Source organism: Uranotaenia lowii, chromosome 2, assembly GCF_029784155.1.
Source record: "Uranotaenia lowii strain MFRU-FL chromosome 2, ASM2978415v1, whole genome shotgun sequence".
In the NCBI taxonomy this organism is placed as follows: domain Eukaryota; kingdom Metazoa; phylum Arthropoda; class Insecta; order Diptera; family Culicidae; genus Uranotaenia; species Uranotaenia lowii.
Window position 1 is genome coordinate 352,504,328 of NC_073692.1, and position 25,517 is coordinate 352,529,844.

At 35.3% G+C, this 25,517-nt stretch overlaps 1 protein-coding gene and 2 non-coding genes across 7 annotated transcripts in view; 1 reads left to right on the forward strand and 2 right to left on the reverse strand.

Moving 5' to 3' along the window:
* Nucleotides 1-25,517, reverse strand: part of LOC129748550 (G protein-coupled receptor kinase 1) — a 538,704-nt gene that overhangs the window by 110,192 nt on the left and 402,995 nt on the right. The gene's annotated exons all lie outside the window — the stretch shown is intronic.
* Nucleotides 11,950-12,164, reverse strand: LOC129750224 (small nucleolar RNA U3). Its single transcript, XR_008738354.1, has one exon. It is a non-coding gene; the product is annotated as a small nucleolar RNA U3 (small nucleolar RNA).
* Nucleotides 23,230-23,444, forward strand: LOC129750223 (small nucleolar RNA U3). The gene has a single exon (XR_008738353.1). It is a non-coding gene; the product is annotated as a small nucleolar RNA U3 (small nucleolar RNA).

Consider the following 25,517-nt stretch of genomic DNA (forward strand, 5'->3'; position numbering starts at 1 on the left):
TTTTGAAAATTCCAATATTTTAACCTTTGATGAAAATAAATCAAATAAAAAAAAGTAAGAAATAAACAATTTTCGGATTAAATTGGCTTGATGCAAACTTGAACCAAATTTATGATTTAAGTTTGAAATTTAGCTTAAAAAAACTGCAATATTAAATATGCTGAACAATACATCGCGATAATAGAGAATGTTGTGCAGATTTTTCAGGTGAAGATCAGGAACATTTTTCTGTAAGAGCACATATTATTCATAAAGAATAAATTCTACAATGATAATCCTGTGGATATTTTTTTAGAAAAAAATTGGTTTTTTTTCCATAAAACAAAACTTAGAAAATTAACTCAAATTCTTCTTTATATTTTTGAATTCCAGCTGAATTGTGTATACAAACTTATTTTGATTAAAAGTTTGAAATCTGGAAATTGGAAATTTTTCAGTGATTAAGTGATCTCTTGAATTCCTCAACAATTTTATGTTGATGGTAAAACTCTTTAAAAAACTAAATACTTTGCTGAATTTGAAATCTTCATTTTGAATCTGAAATTCTATACGATTTCTGAAATTTACAAAAAAAATACCATTTCTGAATCTTAATTCCAGATCGGAAATTTATGAGCCAAGATTTAAAGCCCTCATCCTATTATTTCTGTAGTTTTGGTTTAAGCTAAATTCATTATATAGATGATTTATTTTTAATCTGTTTTGTGAATCCATATTAAAATATGAATTTCAAAAGATGAATCTGAATCTGAGTTTTCAATTTTGAATCGCCATTTTAAGCTTTAAATGTTTGAATTTTGTTTAAGAGCTTCGAATTCGAATAGAAAACAAAATTTTCTTTTTTCGTATTCGGAAAATTATTACTCAAATATTGAAAATGCATACGAATTTCGAAAAACACTATTCAAATTTATTTTGAAGTGCAAAATCAAATTTGACATGGATTCAAAGCAGCTTTTTATATCGAATTTCTATAATAATTCGAACTGGAAATCAAGAATCCTAAACTGGATACAGAATCCGATGTACGAAAATAGAAATACAACTTTGGTTATGAGAGTATGGAAGCAAAACCTCCGAAATGGGTTAATTTTATTTAAAATTTAGTATTCGAACCTTAATTTTCATAAACAAATAAGAAAATTTTGAAAAACTGTAGCAGAATTTTGAACTTGGGATGGGTTTTTGAGGTTTTGGCATTAGTTTTTAGTCTAGATTGTAACACTTGACTAACCTTACTCTATTATAATAATTTGATTATAAATTTAAAATTTTGAGTGTAGAGTAGAATACTTCGTTAGCTTTTTTGGACCCCAAGGGGGGGGGGGGGGGGATTTGCAAATAAAATGGATACATCCAGGCAAAATCTGGGCATTTGAAATGAACTCTAGGCAACCGGGCAGGACTGGACTATTCTCATTTTTTGTATGCAATATCAAGACAAACCCGGATAAAACCGGGAAATCTGGCAACCTTAAATTAAGCAGAGCACGCATACGATTAAACGATTAGTCTATCTGCAACATTGATATTTGGTGACCAAAACAAAAAGGTAATAATCGTTAAAGTTGGCTATCCAGACTTTAACAGACATTTTTTTTCAAAATCTTTCAGACTTTTTTGAAAAACATTTGGCAAATCTGCTTTCAATACCAAAAGTCAAATTCTAGAAAATAGGAAATGAAGATTCAAAAATTGCAATTGCGAGTTCAAAGTTCCCAATTTGAAATTGAAAAACATATTTTGAAGGTCCAAATTCCAAGGCCCAAATTCAAGGCTATAAATTTAAAATCACTTTCACAGTTTAAAATCTTTAATCAAAAACTGAATTTCAATTCAAACTCTGTAAAAATCAATAACAAAAATTAAAAAAAAACTTTTTTTTTATTTGCATTCTATAATTTGAATTTGAAATAAAATATTATTTGAAATTTCGAAATCCAAAATATTGAATTTTACATTACGAACATAGTTTCACATTTCATAATTCAAAATATTAAATACAAAACGAAAAACTCAGATCTTTTGATTCAAAGTACAACATTTGAAATTCAAAATTTAATTTAATGTTCAAAATTCTACCTCAAATAATAATGATGCATTTTTTATTTTGCAAGTTCTAAATTTGAAATTATAATAATTTTTTTTTTAATTACATATGTATACAATAATATACAATAATCTAACTTTTAAACCTTAATTTTAGCCTTAATCGAAAATTATCAAATTCAATGTGCAGTAAGCATTCAATAGAAAAATTGAAAATTTCAATTTAAAAATTCAAAATTTCATAAGATAAAGTTTAATACGCAGAAAATAATCCAAATCACAATATATAAATATTTTTGTTTCAAATTCAAAATTTAAAAATTCACATTTCACTCGAAATTTAAAATTGAATTTCATACAAAGTTCAAAATTCGCATTTCAAAGTTCAATTCACACATATCATTATTCAATATTCGAAACTCAGTTTTCTTTTTTTAAGGTTTTTAACGGATATCAGTCTCGGATTTTGAAGTAAAAATGACTGTTTTTTACTTAAAAAACCTGTTAAAAACAGTCGTTTTTACTTCACAATCCGAAACTGATAGCCGTTAAAAACCCTTTAAAAAATCAACCAAACCAGTCGTTCCATTCATATTCAAAATATAAAATTGAAACTCTAAAATCAAAATTGAATTTAAAAAAATGCAATTTAAATGGGCGATTTGCAGCCAAACTATTTGACATGCAGCGCCAACTCATTTTCATTTATGAAACTAGCAAAAGGAAGGCCGATAAGTGTTTTTTTACATGTCACTAAATACAAATTGATGTTGAAATTGGAATTTTTTATGCAAACTGCCAATTTCCGGCCAGTAACAGGTGCTGAATTTGGTAAGAAAATCATCAATATACTAATTTTAATGCTTTTTGCAAGAGCAAACAAAATTTTTGTGGTTTTTCCAACCATATTCAATTTTAAAAATTGCAGTTTCAAACCATTGATTGTGCCGAATTTGAGTTCAATTTTGTTTTCAAACTATGTTCAAATTTACTGTTGCTCAAAATTTTTTAAATTGCAAATAATCCCACTCGCACGTTTCAGTTCAATCTCAGTTGAAAGGAATATTCCAGTAAAATGGCGTAATCAAAACGTTTTTCCTTATATTGCGTTCAGAAATGATCAAATTACTTCACAATTCAGAGATTTTTTCAAGTTTAAGATTAAAAAGTTTAAAGTTTAAAAACTTTGTTTTCATAATTTTTGTGTGAAATAATAAAAATTAAAACTAGAAGCTTCTTCTCGGAAAAACTTTATTGTCGTCTCCTTCTCCCCCGATTTTTACAATGTTTCTTTTTGAATTTGGTGCTTTTAATTTTTTGTCTTTTTTGTGTTGTATTTACCCGGTAACTTTTATATTGAATATGAAAATATTTCCTTGGTAATGTGTGGACAAGGTTCGAATTTTTATTTCTTCAATATTTGGGTTCAATAATTTGATTTTAAATTCAAAAATTAGATAAAATGTTCATAAATATTTACATCGCTTTGTTGAACTTTTTAAATCTTAAGCTCGGATTTGCTTGATTTTATTACTTCATATTAAAGATGGCTTTGCAGGATGGTTCTTCTTTAGAAAATTGCATCAGATTTTGAATCGAAAGGTCGTTGATTACTTTTGTAATTCAAAATCGAAAGTGATATCCAAACCAATAATAATTTAATGCTTACTTACTTACTTACTTAATGATCCCGCGCCGATCCTCCAGTGCATAGGGCCGTGGTAAAAGACCTCCACTGTTGACGATCCGGAGCCAGCGTCTTCACCTGGTCCCAGTCAAGATTCTCGTCGACAGTTCGGATTTCAGCGGCTAGGCTTCGCCGCCACGAGTTTCTGGGCCTGCCTCTTCTTCGATGACCTTCTGGATTCCAGTCAAGCGCCTCTCTGCAAATCTCGTTTTCATCTCTTCGCAGCGTGTGCCCAATCCATCTCCACTTACGTTCCCGAATCTCGATTTCTAGCGCCTTTTGATGACACCGGCGATGTAGTTCCTCATTCGAGATCCAGTTGCCAGGCCACCAAGCGCGGATGATATTCCGCAGGCAGCGGTTTACAAATACTTGCAGTTTTCGCGTCGTCACCGCATATGTGCACCAAGTTTCGCACCCGTACAGCAATACGGATTTGACGTTTGAGTTGAAGATTCGGATTTTTGTTCGTAGAGAGATTTGGCGTGACCGCCAGATGTTTCGGAGACTCGCAAACGCAAATCGGGCCTTTCTGATACGGGTTTCGATGTCTTTCCTGGTACCCCCATCAGGCGTAATCTGGCTACCAAGATACTGGAAGCACTCCACTTTCTCAACTTGTTGCCCAGCTACCATGAAACTGGAGGGATTTCCTGTGTTGATTTCCATCGACTTGGTCTTTCCGACATTGACTTTGAGACCTGCTGCCTTGGAGGTCGTCGAGTTTGCTCTGCATGTCCGGTTGTGTTTGGGCGAGCAAAACAATATCGTCAGCCAGGTCAAGGTCGTTCAGTTGCTCCATTGTTAAAGGATTCCACGGCAATCCTCGGTTCGGTGCACAGTCGATCGATCCAGTCAGAATCTCATCCATTACGATGAGGAAAAGTAGCGGTGATAAGATACATCCTTGTCTCACTCCAGCAGTTACCGGGATTGGTTCGGACAAGACACCATCGTGCAAGACCTTGCACGAAAATGCCTCGTATTGTGCTTCGATGAGATGGACTAGTTTCTCTGGGACTCCTCGTCGCCTTAGAGCCGCCCAGATGTTTTCATGATTAAGTCGGTCGAATGCTTTTTCGAAATCAACGAACACCAGCAGAAGAGAGTCCTGGAATTCGTTGATTTGTTCCAGTATGATTCGTAGCGTTGTGATGTGGTCCACACATGATCGTCGAGATCGGAATCCAGCTTGTTGCCGTCGGAGTGTAGCGTCTATTTTCTCCTGGATCCTGTTCAGAATCACTTTGCAGAGTACTTTGAGGGTTGTACAGATCAACGTTATGCCTCGCCAGTTACCGCACTCTGTCAGGTCTCCTTTCTTCGGGACCTTTACGAGGATACCCTGCATCCAGTCGGCCGGGAATGCTGCAGTATCCCAGATGTCAGCGAAAAGACGGTGCAACATTTGTGCTGACAGGGCAGGGTCGGCTTTCAGCATTTCAGCAGGGATGCAATCGATCCCAGGTGCTTTGTTGGATTTCATGTTTTTGATTGCCGCTTCTATTTCAGCCAGCGAGGGTGCTTCCGAGTTGACGCCATTTATGCGACTTACTGTTGGCGCTTCAAGCTACGGGTTCTGTTGGCCATCGCTATTCGTGACTCGGAAGAGTTGTTCGAAGTGCTCAGTCCATCGTTTGAGCTGATCTGTTCGATCGGTCAATAACTGACCTGCTCGGTCTTTCAGCGGCATTCTTGCATTAGTCCTTGCACCACTGAGGCGGCGAGAAATGTCATAAAGTAATCGGATATCTCCATTGGCGGCGGCTCTTTCCCCCTCTTCGGCTAGGGAGTTTGTCCAGGCTCTCTTGTCTCGTCTACAAGCTCGTTTAACTGCCTTTTCCAGCTCCGCATATCGTAAGCGGGCGGTTGCTTTGGCTGACCCGGTACATGCCATCTCAATTCCGACTTTCGCCTTTCTCCGATCATCGACCATCCTCCAAGTTTCATCCGACATCCATTCACTTCTTCTTCCACAAACTTTACCGAGAGTACCATGGCTCGTCGTGATAAAGGCATTCTTGATTCCACACCACTGTTCTTCGACTGTTCCGTCTGTCGGCAGCTCCGAGGCTCGGGATTCTAGCTGTTCAACGTATGCCCTTTTCACCTCTGGATTCTCCAACCGGCGGACGTCGTATCGACACCCGACTTTCTCCTCGCGCCGTTGGACACGCGCAACTCTCAGTCGTATCTCGCCAAGGACGAGGTTATGGTCAGATGCAATGTCTGCGCTTCGTTTGTTGCGGACATCAAGAAGGCTCCTTCTCCATTTTCGGCTGATGCAGATGTGGTCAATTTGATTTTCTGTTCGGCCATCTCGGGATACCCAAGTGACCCAATGTGCTGGTCGATGGGGGAAGAGGGATCCACCGATCACCATGTTGTTGTTGCCACAAAATTCTACAAACAGCTCTCCGTTTTCGCTCATCTGTCCTAGGCCATGGCGCCCCATGATGCGCTCAAGGTCCCGATTGTCGGAGCCAATCTTTGCGTTGAAGTCGCCCAAATGAATTTGAATGTCACCCTTCGGAATTCTCTCTACCACGCTGTTCAGTTGACTGTAAAACTGCTCTTTCTCCTGCAAGTCGGCAACGTCAGTTGGCGCATAACACTGGACCATTGTAAGGTTTCTAACCCGTGTTCTAAATCTGGCTACGATTATTCTTTCGTTTATCGGTTCCCATCTAATGAGGGCCGCGTAGGCCTGCGGGCTTAACAGGAAACCAACTCCTCGTTCCCGAGTAGCATGTTCTCCTCGTATGCCAGAGTAAAGCAGGACTTGCCCGGATTGTGTCTTGTGTTCTCCAGTATTAGGCCGACGGACTTCGCTCAGTCCCAGAATTTCAAGCTTGAGGCGGCTAGCCTCTCTAGCAAGTTGTTCCAGTTTGCCTTGTTGGGCAAGGGTTAAAACATTCCAAGTTCCAATTCGTGTCCGTGTTTTCATGCTAAAAGTCGTCGCCAAAGTTCCAGATCGGTCATTTCTTTCGGATTCCGTAACAAGTTATGAATCGGGAGCAGTAGGTTGTTAGCCTAAAGTCCCTATCCCGCGATGGGGCTGCCATCTTGGACTTAGCTGGCGGGAGCCGCATTTCATAAATTCAGCCGCTTGCTGCAAGACAGACGCTGTTTGAGCCGCCCCTGACCTGGAGAACAGACGCTCGGTTGTTGTTGCACGCCGCCCCTGACCTGGGGAACAGACGCGTGCGGCCACCTTCTCAGTCTGCATGCGACCAAAGCATCCACCGGGGTTGGGTACCCGATCTCCGCTTAGGTTACTCGCATCCCAGCCGTCACCGCGGGGAGTTAGAGATAGGAGTTGTGAATAAGAGGTGATATGACCACTATGGGGTCTCGTGTTGCACATTATCCACCGTTTACCAGCCAATTTAATGCATTTTCTCAAATTTTGTCAGTTGCCTTTCGGATAAGAGGAAAAAGGCTTTTTTCCCGCTTTTGTCCAAACACGCAAACTTCATTTGCTCTTGTAATCCAAATGCTTGTTGTTGATATTGCGTTTCATTTTTGTGCATCAATATTTCTTCGAGATTATGCGTTGATCTAAAATGTTTCCGAAAAACTAATAAACGTTGAAGATCTGTTTCTGTCACGATTGTTTTTTAACGATCCTAAAAAACTCCTTTATACTCTAGACTGGAAAAATTATGATTCCGGGTAGGCTTTCCTTGCTCTTGCACTTTGGAGCAATATTAAAAAAATAACATAAACAGGCCCCTTTCGTTTTTGGCAACATGCTCGAGAATTTTGTGTTGCCAAAATCGAACGGCTTTTTTCATCAACTTTTTTCTTACCCGTTGAAAAAAAAAACCATTGTTATTATTATTAATTTAATTTATCATGATTTTTTGACAATTTTTGGTCATTTTTTGATAATTTTTATCATGCATTTATGACAAATTTTTGAACTTTTTCTGTTATATTCAGCATGTTTGTTATTTTTATCGTATTTTTTATATTTTTGTCGTTTTTTGTGAGAACCATTCGAGCAGATGCTACCGAATTTGGCATGGAAAGTTATTTGACTACGAAAAATATTTCTATGAATGTTTCTTATCCCACTTTTTTCCCACAGGAAAATAGGAAGCGGGGAGGGGAGCAATCTTACAATTTTTAACATATTTTAATTATTGGTCAAGCAAATGGAACCAGATTTGGTATGTGAGGGTATTTGGGTACGAGCAATGTTTCAATGATTGTTTGAGACCTCGCCCTTATTCCAGTGTGGAGATTGAAAGGGGTGAGGGAGGAGCTTCTATAAAATTTTCATTACATAATTCGATAATCATTCAAGAAAATGGAACCAAATTGGTATGGGAGGATATTTGGATATGGGAAAAGGTTCTACGATTGTTTGCGGCACCTCCCGAATTGCATTGGGAGCAAATGAAGAGAGGTGGGGCCCCATACATTTTTTTTCAATACTCGATAACTGATCAAGCTAGGGGAATCAAATTTGGCATGCAAGGCTATTTTGGTGAACGAACGAAATGTTCTCAAGATGTTTTGAAGCTCTTCCTACCTTCCATTGGAGATAAATAAAGAAAGAGAAGGTTTTTATACATTTTTTTTGCAATACTGATGAAACAATTAAGCAAATGGAACTAAATATGACATGGGAGGATATTTGGATACGGAAAAAGGCTCTATGGTTGTTTGTGGGGATTAAAAGGGAAGAAGAGGGCGCTAATACCATTTTTTTTTTGCAAAACTCGATAACATTTTAAGCAAATGGGGTTAAATTTGTCATAGAAAAGTACATGGAAATAAGAATTTAAGACTGCGCCTTTCTTTTCAGTGGGGAGCTAAAAAAGCGTGAGGAGGGCACCAATTTTTTTTAAAGATCGATTTTAATGATCGATTTTCTTATCTATTTCCCGTTCTCTTCCAAAAGTGACGATCTAGACTTAAGCAAACAATTGAAAACATATAATTTGGCTCCTTAGAATTTCAAGGTATGATCCGTTTCAAATAAACATATTATTTAAAAAAAATAGTCCAGGTTTTGAAAACCTAAAAGCATGTTTAAAAAAAATTACATTTAATCTCTTTTGTAAAATTGCCATCAATTTTAAAAGGCACACCGGATCAGCTAGCTACGTACATAAATTTAAATTTCATTAATCAAAATTCAAAATTTCAAATACTTAGATCCTATGATTCAAAATACAACGTTTTAAATTCAAAATTCAATTTCATGTTCAGAATTCTAGCTTAAATAAAAAGATGCGTTTCAAATTTTACCAAATTCAAAATTTGAAATTTTTAATATGTTTCCGAATTAAAAAAAGCCATTTTAAAATTTAATAAAAAATTAAACTAACTTTAAAACCTAAAAAATTTAGAGCCTTAAATGAAAAGTTATCAAATTCACAATTCAAAGTGCAGTATTCACAATTCATAATTCAAAATGCGTAGCTTAATACACAAAACTAAGAAGTTTAATTCAATGTTCAAAATCCGTAACTCACACATCAAAATAAACTGTTTTAAAATTGGAAAAACATTCAAAATTTCAAATAAGAAATTCAAAATTTCATAAGAAATAAATCAATTCGCCAAAATTAATCTAAATCTCATTATTGCTATTAAGATTATTCATGAGTAAAAATCTTAAATAAAAGATAATGCCAAAACCTCGAAAACTCATCCCCGGTTCAGGGTTCTGTTTCAGTTTTTCAAAATTTTCTTGCTTGTCAATAGAAATTTGTTTCTCAACACTAAATTTTAAATGACATTATACTCATTTCAGAGGTTCTTCTTCCATATTATTAAAATTTTAATTGCTTTCTATTTTCATGATTCGGATTCTGTGTTAAGTTTGGAATTCTTGAATTTTGGTTCCAATCATAATTTAAAAATAGAAACGAAAAGCTGTTTTGTAATAGCTCAAATTGGATTTTGCATTTCATATGCGTTTCCAATTTTTAGAAACTAATTTTCCAAATAACGAAAAAAAGAAATTAGAAACCATCCCGGGTTTTGTTTGATTTTCATTCAAAAATTTTCCACTCAATTCTATAAAAAACCATTAAAAAAGTTTAAAAAAATTTCTTTATTAAAATCCAAACATTATAAAGTTTCAAAATGGCGATAAGAAATGAAAATTTAGAATCAGATTTATATTTTTTTTGTTCATATTTTATTTAAAATTCGCAAGTCGTATGAAAAGTAGTAATGAAGAAAAAAAATCATATTGAAACCCAAAGCAGAGGTTTGGTTAGGTTCAGAGTCTTACACAAATTTTAATTCTTGGCTTGTAATGAAAATACTGATTTGGAATCTAAATTCAGGAATCGTTTTTTTTATATTTCAAAAATTGCATTGAAATCAAGAACAAATCTTAACTTCTGAGTTCAGGTGAAGAATTCAAATTCTGAGTTAATATTTGAAATTTAGATACACATTCAGCTCGTATTTGAGTATCACAATCAAGATAAAATAATCAAAAGAAATCTAAAATCTTGTATCGTCTACTTCATTACAAAAAATATTGATTAAAAAAAATCATTAATGTTATTACAAATGTTATGTTGTTATGAAATATACTTCAAGAAACCGTTTTCAACGTCAATCGAATTTGTTTCCTTGTTTTTTTTTCCAATGCTCAACATCACATTTAATAAGGTTTTGATAAATTATTCAAGGCCACAAAATTTACATTTCCCGAGGTGCAATGAATTTAAACGAAATTTTGATTAATTCGGGTGCCCAGAATTCAAATACGTCCAAAACTCATTATTTTCCTCATTTTTCGCATTTTTAAAAAAAGTTTAAAATCAAATTGGATTTTGAATATTTTTTGAAGTATTAATCTCATCATTTGGAAGGTTTCAATAAATTTGTTAAGGAAATTTCCTCGACATTTCCTCGCACTAGATAATTACCATTTTGAGTTCTCAGCATGAGTAAAATTTTGTTCGCGTTTTTAGTTTAATATTTCTTTGTCCAATTGCTGCCAGACGTGCTGAGAACAGTAGCGTCCATCCAATCGAGCCTTTTGGTGTGGGGGAGTGTGGTGGGTCGCTACAAAAAAAAAAAAAAAAAAAAAAAAAAAAAAAAATAAAAAAAAAAAATAAAAAAAAAAAATAAAAAAAAAAAAAAAAAACCAAGGTTGATTTTTAAGTTCCTGCAGTAATATCAAAAAAATACTTGTACCAAATCATATTTTTCTAAATTTTTAAAAACTGTTCAATTTTACTTTTTATGATCATCATCAAAATGTTATTTCTTTATTGAATGAACACAATCAGAATCATGTAATGAATGTAGGTTTGATTGTTTATCAGTTATCAATGATTGATTTCATTTAAACCCGACACATTTTAAAACTGCATAGCACTTAAACTATAAGTGATAGTCCAAATTTGACAAAATATTCTAATTTAGAACGCTAGAATCTACCATAATAATCATTAAAATATAAGCCTCCAAAAGTTTCTCCCTAGAGTTATGAACTAAATTCTAAAAATAAGTTTAGATAATGGTAAAGACGTGCTAATTTAAAAAAAAAAAGAGAATCCTTCTTAAATGGTTAAAAACTTTTTCTTTTAATCTTTATTATCTTATTTCAAATTTCAAATGAATTTACCGATAGTACAGTTTTTTTTAGTTTTAAAGTATATTTACCGAATTTTAAAGTCAAACTATTCTTACTTTTAGGAATTTTTTTTATAATTTTGTCAATGTCTTTTTATTTTAGAATTTTTGGTGTTTAAATTTACAAATCAAAGTTCGAAATTGAACAATTCATATTCATAGCTTCAACTTGTAAATATAAAAATCGAAATTTGCAAAGTTAATGTTTAAAATACGCGAAATTTACCGTGACTTAAACTCTAATGACTAAAAACATATTACTGAAAATACGAAACTTCAGATTCAGTGATGAATATTTAAACATCAAGAAGCAATAATAATCCCTAATACAAAATGGTCTCTTATTTTTTTGCTTAATTACAGAGTTTATTTTAAGGTTTTACTTGTAACTAAGAATGAGCTATTTCCGATAATTTAATCAATTATGTCTATTTCAATCAGCATTAGTGCAAAGAACTATCCTATATATGGCATGTGAGAATTATGCTCCTTGAAATAATTAATAAATGAAAATGACACAGGTTAACCACAATTAGTAAAATCTTTTCTATGTTCATATTTGATAAAATTTATAATACATTATGTGTGCAAAAATCACCACTCAGAATGCGTCCAAGCCATTGCAGAGAGAGCCGATCTTCAAAGCCGGTGCGATCTAGCCAGAATAAACGGCCAAGACCAAATCACCGACGATTTTCACGCTCCAGGCTAGACACTTCAGATCATCATCGTGGGTGGGAAATCTTTTCCGGTGGGAAAAAACTTGTGATGAAAACTTGCCTACAGAAATGATCCTGTGAAGCACAGTCTTAGCTAGAACGGTGGAATCGCTCGAAACCCAGCTGAACGAGGTTCGGGTACGCTAGCGATTGGCACCGATAGGGAGCGCCGCGAAAGAACCCAAGCAAATCGGAAAAGGGGAAGCACAAAATGCAGAGAGCGTACCCGCCTAGCAGAGAAACATTGTGAATGAAGAAAAAAAAGCCGGGTAGCAACACGCCACGCTGCCAGCCGGGGGAAGCGTTTGTTTTCGCTCTCTCAGTCTGGGCCGGACGAAAACGGTAGAGACTCTCTGTTGACGTTTTTTGACTGCCCGCTTGTTTGCTGCGACCACGTGGTGAGATGTTGTTGTTTTTGCGCGTCTTTTTTTTCATTGACTGTTTCTTGTTGGAAGCTAGCTCTGGCTGGGGGATGATTAATAATGGAAAACTCTAGACTTGTCTTGTTCAGGTTTTGTTCGTTGTATTGTGGAGTGTAGTTATTTGATGCTAGTTTTATCCTCTTAGTTAAGTGCTAACTACACAGCAAAAATTATTTCCTTTAAAATCATACGAGGATATTTAAAAAAAAACTTAAAGAACGTTACGATAAAAAGGACTCCGAGCTACATGCATATTTTCGGTTTATAAACAGAAAGCAAGGGCCGAATCAATCGAACGAGAATTTTATTCTGGCGGTCAAATTGTTAGCAGAGGCGAGCGAATTCGATTTCTATTGTGAATTCGTGACAGAGCCATACGCAATAAGATAGTCACGAGAATTCAAGATAGGAAATTGTGGTGCAAGCTTTTTAATGAAGAAATTTTAACGCTGAAGACGACAGAAAGAATGCTGAAAAGTTCGGAACAAACTTTTGACAATGATAAATGAACTGAAAACTTAAACTTAGTTAAATAAGGCGAAAGATATGAAAGGCGATACTCTAGAGGGCCAGAAAGGAGATCAAAATTTGATGTTAAGTCTCAAATACGGGATCATGGTCGTTTTCATAGTTTCTATCGCAGTAGATCTCCTTCACAAAGTCAGCCCGAGACCAGAAGACGTTATGCCAATTTGAAATGCAACTATTGTGGCGAAATGGTGCATGTTTGGAAATCCTGTTTCGGGAGGAAAAAAAATTCACGGAAATATGGTGAACTTCGTGCACGGTAATACAAAAGGTAAGCCAAAAGAAAATGTCCACTGTCCATTGACTATTTTAAACGTCTCAGGGTAGATTACAGTAGCAGTGATGAATCAGATCGCTCTGTTAAAATCCCAGGAAAAAAATCGCTCTGTGGGCACATGTGATCACGGCAGATCAAGAAGGCGCAAAATGAACCTAGGCGCAATGCGGTGCTTCAACTTCCAAATCTTTCATCGACGGAAAGTAACAACGGAAAGAATTCACATAAGAGACGTCGAGAGGATTCAGATGAGGAAGTCCTTTATGGGTTTTCTCCTTCTGGGCAGCGACCAATTACATCAGGAGCAATGGTTCAATCGAAAGGGAGGGACACTTTTCTGGGCCCTTATGTGTCATATTCGGAACCCAAGGTCATCAGGAGGTCTGAAAGTAGAAGAACATATTTGTAGTTGTTAAATTCATCACAGCTATGCAGAAAACCTCTTGAAAGTTGACTCCAATAATGGCACGTCCTCCTGAAATTTTTGAAAGCTAATGATTTTCCTTGCTTCTAAGTGCAGTTTTATATTATTTATGATTGTTAGTTAAGAGTAAGGTTAAATGAATTGAAATTTATTATGATTGATTTATAATTGTTAGTATTGAGACAAATTCAAACTTTGTTAATTGACCGTGAAGATCATCAGCTGTTATAACTCTATGCAAACAATCAGTCAAGCAAAACCAGAAAGGTATAGTGAAATCTTCGAAATAACGATTCTGCCTCTTTGGATTCAGAACTCAAGCTTAACAGAAGTGTTTTCAGCAGGGCCGTAGGAAGAACCGACCCATGGGGGGAGGGGGTTTGGTGACTGATCTTTACCTATGATTTTTTGCCCAACAATGTACGAATATTTACAAAAAAAAAACAAGTTATGTTTGTATCTACATATATGATTATTCATTTTTAAGTACTTTTACATGAAAAGTTGATCACCAAGGTGAGCTAAATTCGCTTTCATCGATGGTTAACATCTTTAAATTTGTTTAAGAGTCTTGTAGATCAAACTTAGTTGATTTGAGCATAAAATAAGTTTTATTAGAAGAGCTTTCCATTAAAAAAAAAACTTATGCTATACTCAAATCAAACAAGCCTAATCTTCCAAACTATTTTGCAAATTCAAAGACTTTTGATGCAAATAAATCAAATTTTCAAAAAAAAAAAAATTAGTTATAAGAATCATCAGATTTTCGAATCAAATTTGCTAGATGCAAACTTGAACCAAATTAATGATTTTAGTATGATATTTGACTTTGAAAAACTGAAACATTAACACATTGCGAACCAAATACGAGATATCTCGTTTTTTCACTTGCCGCTAGTATGCATAGTTCAAAAGTTTTTTTTTATTTGCTCTATTTTTCGAAGGATGAACGATACGTTTTCACCCTCCCAATCCAAATGTTATGATTCTTATAATGAAAACTTATTCTACAAATTTAACACAATATCTACTTCCCGTTACTCAAATATATTAAATTAGCAGAATTTTCTCTACTGGTTTCTGAAACATAAAATGCCACATTTTGGTGTCCTTAATGTGTAGTGTAGACAATGTTTAACAATACACCGGAAAAATATAGAACTTTATGCAGATGTTTTTAGGTGAGGATGATTCGTTAACAGCAAATATTGTTCATAAAGAATCAATTCCATAGTGAAAATCCTGTGGATGATTTTTTGAATAAAATTTGAGTTTTCAGATAAAACAAAAAAACTCAAATTCTACCTTTTATTTGTGATTTTAAGATGAATTTTTGTTTACAAACTAAAACAATTAGGACCGTGAGAAATCTATGACGAGATACACCGAAATTCGGCATTCTATATCTCAGAAACTGAATTTTACAAACTTAGCACTTTTAATTTACGGCAAATGTTGTGTTCAATTTCATCTAATTAAGTTTAACAATACAATTCAGTTCATTCGAGTTATACTTCAAAGTGTTGCACACTGTTGGCAAGCGGGAAAAAAAACGAAATATCTCGCATTTGGTCCGCAATATGTTAAGTTCATGATCTCTTAAATTCCTCATCAAAATTTATTTACATGCTAAATCTTTTTTCTCAATTTTGAATCTGTATTCTGAATATGAATTCTGAACCTGAATTCTAAAATTGCGCTTTGAATCTGTATCCAAATTTCCATATGATTTGTGGAATGTACAAACAATGCGATTTCCGAATCTTATTCCAGATCAGAATTTTATGAGCCACGTTTTAGAGCCCCCTTCAATGAATCTTTCATTTAAATTCTGTAGTTCAGATTTACTCTAAGTTCACGATTTAAATTATTTATTTCTAATTTGTATTGTGAATCAGAACTAAAATATCCGTTTACAATGATCTGAATCTGAGTTTTTAATTTGGATTGCCATTTCGAAGCTTTGAATGCTTGAATTTTGTGCAAGAACCAAGTTTAAGAACTTCAAATTTGAATATTAAACAAATTTCTCTTTTTCATAATCGGAAAGCTATAACCAAAATATTTAAAAAGGCAAATGATGTCGAAAAACATGATTCAAATTTTATATGTAAAACCAAATTTGAACCAGGGTTCCGAAGCAGCTTTTCATTTCTAATTTCTTATGATTATTCGAACTGAAAATCAATAATTCTGAATTGGATGCCGAATCCGAAATACGAATATAGGAATACATTTTTGGCTATGAGAATTATGGAATCAGAACCATCAAAATGGGTTCAATTTAATTTGAAATATAATATTCAGAACTGAATTTCTATGAACAAGTGAGAAAATTTGGAAAAATGTAGCAGAATTTTGGACTTGGGATGGGTTTTTGAGGTTTTGGCATTAGTTTTTAGTCGAGACTGTTACTCTTGATTAACCTTACTCTATTATCATATTTTGGTTCAGAGTTTAAAATTTTAAATGAAGAGTAGAATTCCTCGCTTGCTTTTTTGGATGCTCATGGGGAGGGTTTAAGGGTTTTTCAAATTTTTAAATATCCCCTACAGCTAAACTTTTTAGTTCATCTCGAAGAAGATGAACATTTTCGTTAAATAAACTTAAAACTCATATTCCTGTAAAATTTATGAAATTAAATCTCTTTAAATGCAGTTTAACTAGTAGTTCACTAGATGTACAATGTGATGTGTTTTTTAACACGGGTTAATTGCTATTGGGGTTCTGTTTGTTTTTTGAGGTTCTAGTACACGTTTTGTTTGCGTCTCGCCAAAAAGGGTAAAATTGTTTAGAACACACACACGTCCATCGTGACGATCGACGTTAAGAATGCCTTCAACGATGCCAGCTGGGCAGTTATTGCTAAAGCGCTTCACAGGATGCGTGGTCCCAACCCAATACCCTCTGCAAAATAACAGGAAGCTTCTTCGAAAATCGAGTCCTGACGTACGAAACCGAAACTGGGTTACGATCTACTGCCCTAACAGCGGCTGTTCCGCAGGGTTCCATACTCGGACCTGTGCTTTGGAATGCCATGTATAATAAGGTGTTAAAGCTGAAACTACCAGCAGGCGCGCAGATAATCGGAATTGCAGACGATATCGTGCTCATGATCTCCAGCGAAACAATCGAGGAAGTAGAAGACCTTGCAACGGTGTCCGTAGAAAGGGTCCGTATCTAAAACTTAACTCCCTCCACCCAGATGCCAAATCTGGGTGGAGGGAGTTAAGTTTTAGATAGCTTACTATATCACCGAAGTTCTGCTCGTGACCAACAAAAGTGTTGTGCCACACATGGAGATTAATGATGGAGGACATACGACATCTTCGAAACAGCAGCTAAAAAACCTTGGAGTAATGGTCGACAATCGCTTAAGTTTTGGTGCACATGTCAAATACTGTTGTGAAAGTGCATCGAAAGTCATCGATCCATTGGCCTGAATTATGCCGAACTGCCATGGACCCAAGAATAGCAAGAGACGAAACTACTACTGACGAAACTTCGTTACGGAGGAGCGCCCTGGAGCTCCGCCATAGAGGTAGAGCGCAACAGATCCAAATTACCGAGCACAAATAACTCTGGCGGAGGATATGGAGTGTTACGAAGTAAGAAATGATAGAGAAATGCATAAAGCTCAACAAGCAGTGTCAATGCTCAAGTGGCAGGAGCAATCGGACGCATCGAACAATGCAAGATGAACGCATAGGCTAGTACCGCGACTTTCAGGTTGGTAAGTCCGAGTTAAGAGAGGTCAACTTCTATATGAAGCAGTTCTTTTCGGGTCATGGATTATGGGTGCTTTAAGCAATATCTTCATCGGTTTAAGCATATCAGCTCACCATATTACCTGGAATTTGTAAATACGGTGGAACCCGAGGGTTTGCAATAGAGAGAGAATTCTTTGCATTATTTGGAATGGTTACGATCAAAATTCCACAACTGCTTCACAAATTGCAACAATTCGCATTTTTTTCGCTCTCTGAACACTGATTTCTCTCATTTTAACTCAAACCTTCTCATTTTCCCACACAAATTGCCACAACTTTCCACAATTTCGATCATTGGCTGCAAACTTGTGTGATCATTGACGTATCTTCTCCCTTTAGCTCAGTCCCCCGGTGGAACCAGCAGAACATGCTATCTTTCTCTGTCCAGGTTCGTTTCGAGGCGTCAACAACTTCAACATTTCAACGCTGAAAATGTTGTGAGTGAGATGTGCCGTGATCAACAGTCGACAAAATCTCGCAAATAGTGCGTGATCTAATACGAATCTGGAAAGATGATGAACGAAGAGAGGGCTGGTCAACCAAACTTGACAAGCTAAAGTAAGGTCTTGAGCCTTGTATGACACCACAATTCAAAAGCAACGCGATCTTAGGGCACGGTATTACCCTAAACTGGACTGTGACGGGGGGTTTAAAAGGTCTCAAGTACTCAGCTATGATATTTGCTTCAGCAAAAGGAAGAGGAGAACCGGCCCGGGTTGGTCGTGACAGGATTCTAGCTTGGTAGTTTCTCAATCGGCCATGCCTTGGTAGTTAGAAATCCTACGAGAGTGGATGTTGTGACGAGCACGAGTTATTTGAAAGCGTTACCTAATTGTGGCACACATCTCGGGGTGTTCTGTATCAGTCTAAATTAAGCGAAATAGGAAAAACAGAAAGAGGAAAAAGGAGAAGGAGGAAAACGGAGAAAGAGGATAGCTTAGCTTACTTAGCATATCCACCTTAAATCATTGAACATGAAATGCTATATAGGTATTATCATTCATCCTAAATTTTAAAATAAAACTTCAGTATATTAAATTTAATTTGGCTTTGCTCAACTTACGCAATTCCATGATCGCTGGCGTGGCAAAGCAGAACACGTTCTACCTCGCCAATATGGTTGCTACTCCGTGATTGATCGAGGCCAACAATTTTGTGCAAGGGCCAAAAGAATGTTGGTTGGGATTAGCAGAACATTCCCAGTGCACAAAACTCATGCTCTCCGTTTGAAATTGATCAATAACGACGCCGGCCACGTCTCAGTAGTCAATGGGGAATGAAGGAAGGATTGTTAGTAAGATATTTTCTAGAATCAATCAACAACCTTTTGTTCCTTTATATTCCAAAAACTAGTTTTGAAAAAAACAGGAAAAAGTTAGGCCATATTACCAACTTTAGAAACCGTCTATACGTCTGCAAATCTACACTACTGGAAATAAGTATAAAGACAACATAGTTTTTACTGCTCTTATGTTTACAGTGTAAACAACTGTAATCGAATGTTAGTCAATGTAAATGTAGTGGTGAGTAGAATATTATCTGTGTGTCAAAATGGGTTTGAATGCATGTATGCGTGTCAGAGTATAAATATTTTCATTTTGCGCCTGGAAATAAGTATAAAGTCAGTTGTTTGCTTCTGTTCAATTTCGCTCGCGGAAGATATGTTTTACGCTGAAAGTTTGCTCAATATGAAGTGAATTGATGGTGACAAAGAAAGAAAACATCATTGGTGAAGGTTTTCACAATTTATTTGATATTTACCGGAAAAATTCCAAAAATAGCCCTTTGAGCGTTTATGAGAAGGGTAGAGTAGAAACTCTTCGGAAACAAGGGCTAACCTTGCGTGAAATCGGTATCAGGATTGGTAGGAGTAAGGATGTGGTGCATAATTATCTGCGGCTAGGCGAAAAATATGCAACAAAGAAGCGATGTGGACGTCCATCTTCCCTGACGCCGAGGAGTAAGAGGGAAATAAAACGACTGGCGGTCCACCAAAAGCTGTCTTCTGAGGAAATCAAGGCGGAGATGAAGCTGACAGTGTCTGGGCGTCGGATTCGGCAGGTTCTCAAAGACGATCCTAATGTTTCCTTCACCAAAACAGCGCCTGTACCAAGACTTCTTCCTCGTCACAAAAAAGCCCGTTTTGCTTTTGCCGAAAAGTACCAATTTTGGGACCAAGAGTGGTCAAACGTGATTTTTAGTGACGAGAAGAAGTTCAATCTAGACGTACCAGATGGTTTTAGCAGCCGCTGGTACGACCAGAGGCCAACGAGAGAGAATCGAAACTTTGGTGGAGGTTCCGTCGTGATCTGGGCCGGCATAAGCATGGCTGGAAAGACACCTGTTTGTTTCATCTCTACCCGGATGGACTCACATATGTATTGCCAGCTATTAGAAGAAGTTCTTGTTCCATTTTCGGAAAATTTTATGGGCGAAAACATGGTTTTCCAGCAAGACAATGCTGCCTGCCATGCGTCCAGAGCTACGAAAGAATTCTTGGAACTTCATAACATCCCTCTTTTGGAGTGGCCAGCCTGCAGTCCGGATCGAAATCCGATCGAAAACGTTTGGGGGCTTCTCTCCCGTAACATTTTCAAGCATGGCCGAAGTTATGAAACGGCTGGACAAATTAAAATGGCGATTCAGGACGAATGGTCTAATCTGGATCCGAACGTTTTGAAAAGGTTCATAACTTCTATGCCACGACGATTGCAAGAAGTCATTGCCAAGAAAGGCGATGCTACACATTATAAAAGTCCTTTGTTTTTGAAAATCAGATCAATAAAAACGTGTTTTTCTAATAAAATAGCATTTGTCTTTATACTTATTTCCAACCCGAAAATCCGTTTCTAGAGCATATTTATTTCAAGATGCATGAATCTTGCAAAACAACAGTATTTCAAGAAATGGCATTCTTCTATGAGTCAACCGTGGACAAGTGTTGAATTGAATAATCACAGGAAAGTACAGAATTCCCTATATACAGCTTGACTTTATACTTATTTCCAGCAGTGTATACTCAAATATCCAAGGAAAGGGTTGTGTTAGTAAAAAAGGGTTATATATCTGGATCCATTTTAGTAAATGGTACGATCATGTTTTCCTACACCTTCTATGCTATCCTAGATATTGCATAGGTAAACTCCTAATTCTATCCATGAGGGAGTGGTAAGAAGCTTTAAGAGCTGTTTTGAAGAAATTTTTTTTTACGGAAATTTGATTACAGTATAGTAGAGCATTTTTAAATCTTCTTTAAGCTAACTTGTTTTCCTTGTCGTTAATCCTGTTACACTGATGCATTTCCAAAAACGACTGTTCAGATTTAGGTTCTTAAATCAATCTCCAAAATATATCTGAAATGAAAACCTCAATATTTTGATTTAATTTTTCATTGTGTTGTCAGTTGTGATAATTGAATTAGGTCGTTTTTGGAAATTTATCAATACATGCCTCATAATGGTTTCGTGATTACGGAGAAGACAACAAATGAACTAAATAGTACAAAAACTCGTTACAAATAAAATATTCATTCCCAAATAATGTCCATTAATCAAAAATATTATTTAAACTATCAAACTACTGTACTAAATTTGCAATAAGTTCTTAATCGAAAGATGTTCTGGAATGCACCTCAAGTTATACTTCCTTTGAGAAAAACGTAGAAAAAGGATAAATCAGAAAAAAAAAAAATTAAATACATTAAAAAGGAATAGGGTGAGATGTATAAGTGCGTGAACACAACCTACCCCTTAAGGGAAGAGTAGGGTCTAACGGGTAAAAAACACCATTTTTACGAATTTTTTTTAGAGCTATCGTTCAAACAAATGTATTCAAATTTTTTGCATTATACAAAGCATTGTTAAAAAAATACTTAGTAATTTTTTCGTAGAAAAATATTGAAAAATGAGCCGGTGACGGAGCACTTTTGAGGATGCCTTTTAGAAAACAGGATTTGCGGTGGACACTGTATCTCAGCACAGAATCATCTGAAAACGAAAAATCAGAGCAAAATATTTTTAATAGATGTTTTTCTGGACCCCAACGTTTTTAATTTTTGTGGCTGTTTGAAGTCAAAACTACGATTTTTCACGAAAAAATCCGCCATTTTTTATCTGTAAAATCTCCCCAAAGTAAAAAAAAAAAAGAAAATCGTTGGGGTTAGCACTATGAAAGCGTTATACTGTTGTAGAATTTAATTTTTTGCTAAATTTTAGGGTGACGAGAAACTTGGTTTCTGAACTATTTTTTTTGGGAAAGTCATTTTCTCTTGAATAACATCGGAACCGCAAGTTGGAAAAGACAAAAATTAGCATGTTGGAAAGGGAATTTAATAATCTTTACAAATATGTAAAATTTGTCGGGGTTTTTTGGCTCAAAAATCTGAAAATTGACAATTTATGACAAAAAAAACTGTCAAAAAGTCGTCACGTCCCGCTGGAATGTGTAATAATTGAAAAAAAAAAAAACAGAAAAGCGAAAGATTGGAACTGGCTCTCCGGGTTTTCGGGTCCGGGTTTGGTAATCACCGTTATCATCATTGATTACAGTGCTGTCTTGTTTCGACCGCCGCAGATATGTTCAAAAAATACCAAAAACTACCCCATTCCACGCTCAAGAATACACGTTTCCTTTTTTTTTACGTGCTTAACAGTTAACCAATTTACTTAATCGCAGTAAGCCTTTTTTGTCGAGAAATTCATATATCATGCAAAAGAGGGTTATCTCATTATTTTTTTTGGATTCCTGAAAACGATTAATTTATAAGGTTCTTTATTTTCAACTGAATTAGAAAGGATGCTTTCTGAAATTTTTGTTCATAACTTCTGTAGATACACATGATTTCCAATGAAAAAATATGACATCGAAATGAAACAAAATTTTAATTTAATTTTCAAAATTTTGTTGAATTTTCATAAAATTTTCTCATGTCATATCATCAATAAGTCTTAACTTTAAACTGAGTCGATTAGAAATGTTGATGAACAAAGCATTATAGTCAAGTTGTATTTATTCAAGAGTGCATCTAATTCCGAAAATTAAACTCACCCAAAACAGAATCACGTAGAGCGTGACATTTATTTTTAGTGCCGTTTCCATTCACCGGGAATTCTGCTTCAATATCCATTATTGTTTTATTTTTGGCTTTTATTTGGTGCCAGTGGCTTCGGTATAATAGAAAATGGATTTTTTTTTGGCTGTTGTGGTGGTACTTATAATTACTTTTGTATGAGTAAGCACAATGATTTTTTTCGAGGATGCCCCTCATTTGTCAAGTATGGTGCCAGCAAAAATCGATAATGACATTCTTTTTGTGCAATACTTACCAACACGTTTTATCCCTGTTCACTTTCAGTTCTCTGGACATGTTATATTAACTTCATAACTATAAATTTGTTCAATCAATTGTTCAATTACCTTCGTTAGTTTTATTAACATTTCATTTTAAACTCCTTCGACTTTCAAAAAAAAAAATCTGTTGGAATTGAAACCCAAACAAAATCCTTATCGGAAACATCAAGAGCTTCAAAGCACGACACCAACTGTCAAGATTTTAATACGAAACCAACCACGAAAGGAATGACCAAAACAAAAATTCAAACAAGAATCCAAAAGCACGTGGCGTCGTCTTATGCTTTCTTCTCTACCTATCGAAGCGTCGCCTCGCGCCAGCTAGACGATCGCTAGCCTACTGGGACCGACGCCGACCCAGCGTCTTTCGCTTGGGAGCTTTCAGGTAAGACTGTGCTTCACAGGATCATTTCTGTAGGCAAGTTTTCATCACAAGTTTTTTCCTACCGGAAAAGATTTCCCACCCACGATGATGATCTGAAGTGTCCAGTCTGGAGCGTGAAAATCGTCGGTGATTTGGTCTTGGCCGTTTATTCTGGCTAGATCGCACCGGCTTTGAAGATCGGCTCTCTCTGCAATGGCTTGGACGCATTCTGAGTGGTGATTTTTGACTATAATATTATTCAATAACGTTGAACAATTTCATGAATAGTTTATGAAAGAACGAAAATCAAATCGTAGAAAATAGGTATTGTATCTCGGCTCCAAGCGACAAAACAAAGATTTCAATTTTGTACCGCTTTAATCTAATGTCATTTCATATCATTTTATAGAATATTTAATCATCATCAAACGTTTTTCGATGATTTTGTAATATTACCGAATTTTTCGTAATTTTCCATAAACATAGTAGGGGAAAACTGTACAAGACGCACCAGTTAAGCATAATCGCTATTTACAGCGATACCCATCATCTATGAACCAAATTAAATGTTCACGACGATTCAGGGATCATATTTACATCTTTTCAGAAAGAAATAATATGTTAAAAACACGATTTTGGTTATATTTTTGTGAAAATCTAAAAAAGCCAGAAAACAAGCCGCGGGGTAGAACGCCAAAACTAGTGGACAGAACGCACCATACCGAATGGGTGGTGAGAAATGGAACAAAGATTATACGGAATATAGTTATTGAAACATCAAATTTTTTATTACACATTCATCGTATTTTTGCAAACTAACCATACTTTGGCAAAAAATCATTTTTTATTGCTTAATTAAACGAAAATTTTGCTTTTCAAAATTCAATTTTTCATTTCCTTATAGGTAAAACGCCTTCAGGTAGGCAACGAAATTCAATTTCTTGACCGATATCGCGGCAAACATGGCGGCAGATAATTTTTTCGAGTCAAATATTGGTGCACGTTTTTAACTCAAACAAGGACGAAATTTGTTGTAATTATGCATTCTTATCGTAATTTAGGAGTCAGCAAATGAAAAGAAAGACATTTTGTTTTGACATTTGGTTTTTCTCAAAAGTTAACAGCATTCAAAATTTTAGCCTAAAACACGTGGTTTTGCGAGCATTCTGCCCCAATTTGGATATGATTAATTTTAGTTAAAATTTGTGGAAAGTTAGTGAAATATAATAAAATATTGATAGCCATTCGAAAGTGCATACGAGTGTTATAAGGAAAAGCTGCAGTTGGATCAGATAGCGCAGACTGGTTTACCATAAAACCTTATATGTTAACCATAAAAAATAACAAGTTTTAGGCACAATCCATTAATTCTTCTGTTTCTGAGAATTAGAGTCGTTTTTGTGAACTTTTCATCTAAAAAATGATGAAAAAGCTCGTTTGCTACAATAAAAATGAAGTAAAACACCATTCGGAGCCAAAGGTTAGTGTATTTTTGAGAAAGAATGGCATGGGCCATTTTACCTCGCTGGTGCGTCTTGTACAGTTCTCCCCTAAATTTACTTTTTTTTCCAGAGTGTTTTTTGTTTATTTTCGTAATTTTTTTTATCATTTCTCGTATTTTAACATAACTTTAAAGGAATTTTCCATCATTTTTCATCAGTTTTTCGTTAGTTTTCAGTACTTTTAGTAAAATTCAGTCAGATTTTACATTTTTCGTCTTTTTGAATCCTTTGATCAGTTTTCAGTATTTTGTTTTTTGTATTTTTTGCCAATGTTCGTCATTATTTTTCGTAATTTGTAATAGTATTTCGTTATTTTTCGTAATGGCCTTGCTTTTTCACATGGAAATTTATTTTCATAATTTTGCGTCATTTAGCATTATTTTTTGTAATTCGTGTATTTTTCCATAATGTCGATAATTGCCGTCGACATTTTGGAAAAAGTGCTTTTCCATAATTTTCAATAGTTTTCGTCTATTTTCGTCTTTTTTTTTATTATTTTTCATTATTTTTTTTCTATTTATTAGGTACTTAGTACAAATTTGGCAATCAACACCTTGCATTAGGAAAACCTATTTCATTATTTTTCATATTTTGCGTAGTTTTTTAGCATTTTTTCACATTTCTAATTTTCTAATTGCTATTTTTTTATATGTTTCGTAATAAACCGGGAAAAAATACCGATCCTTCTTTAGTCACTTGGATTTGGAAAATCACTTAGGGGGTAGAGTGCGTGATAATAATAAAACATGCTCATTTTCAATAATTTATAACAAATTTATCAGAAGCTTGCATGCAACAAACTTGCATAC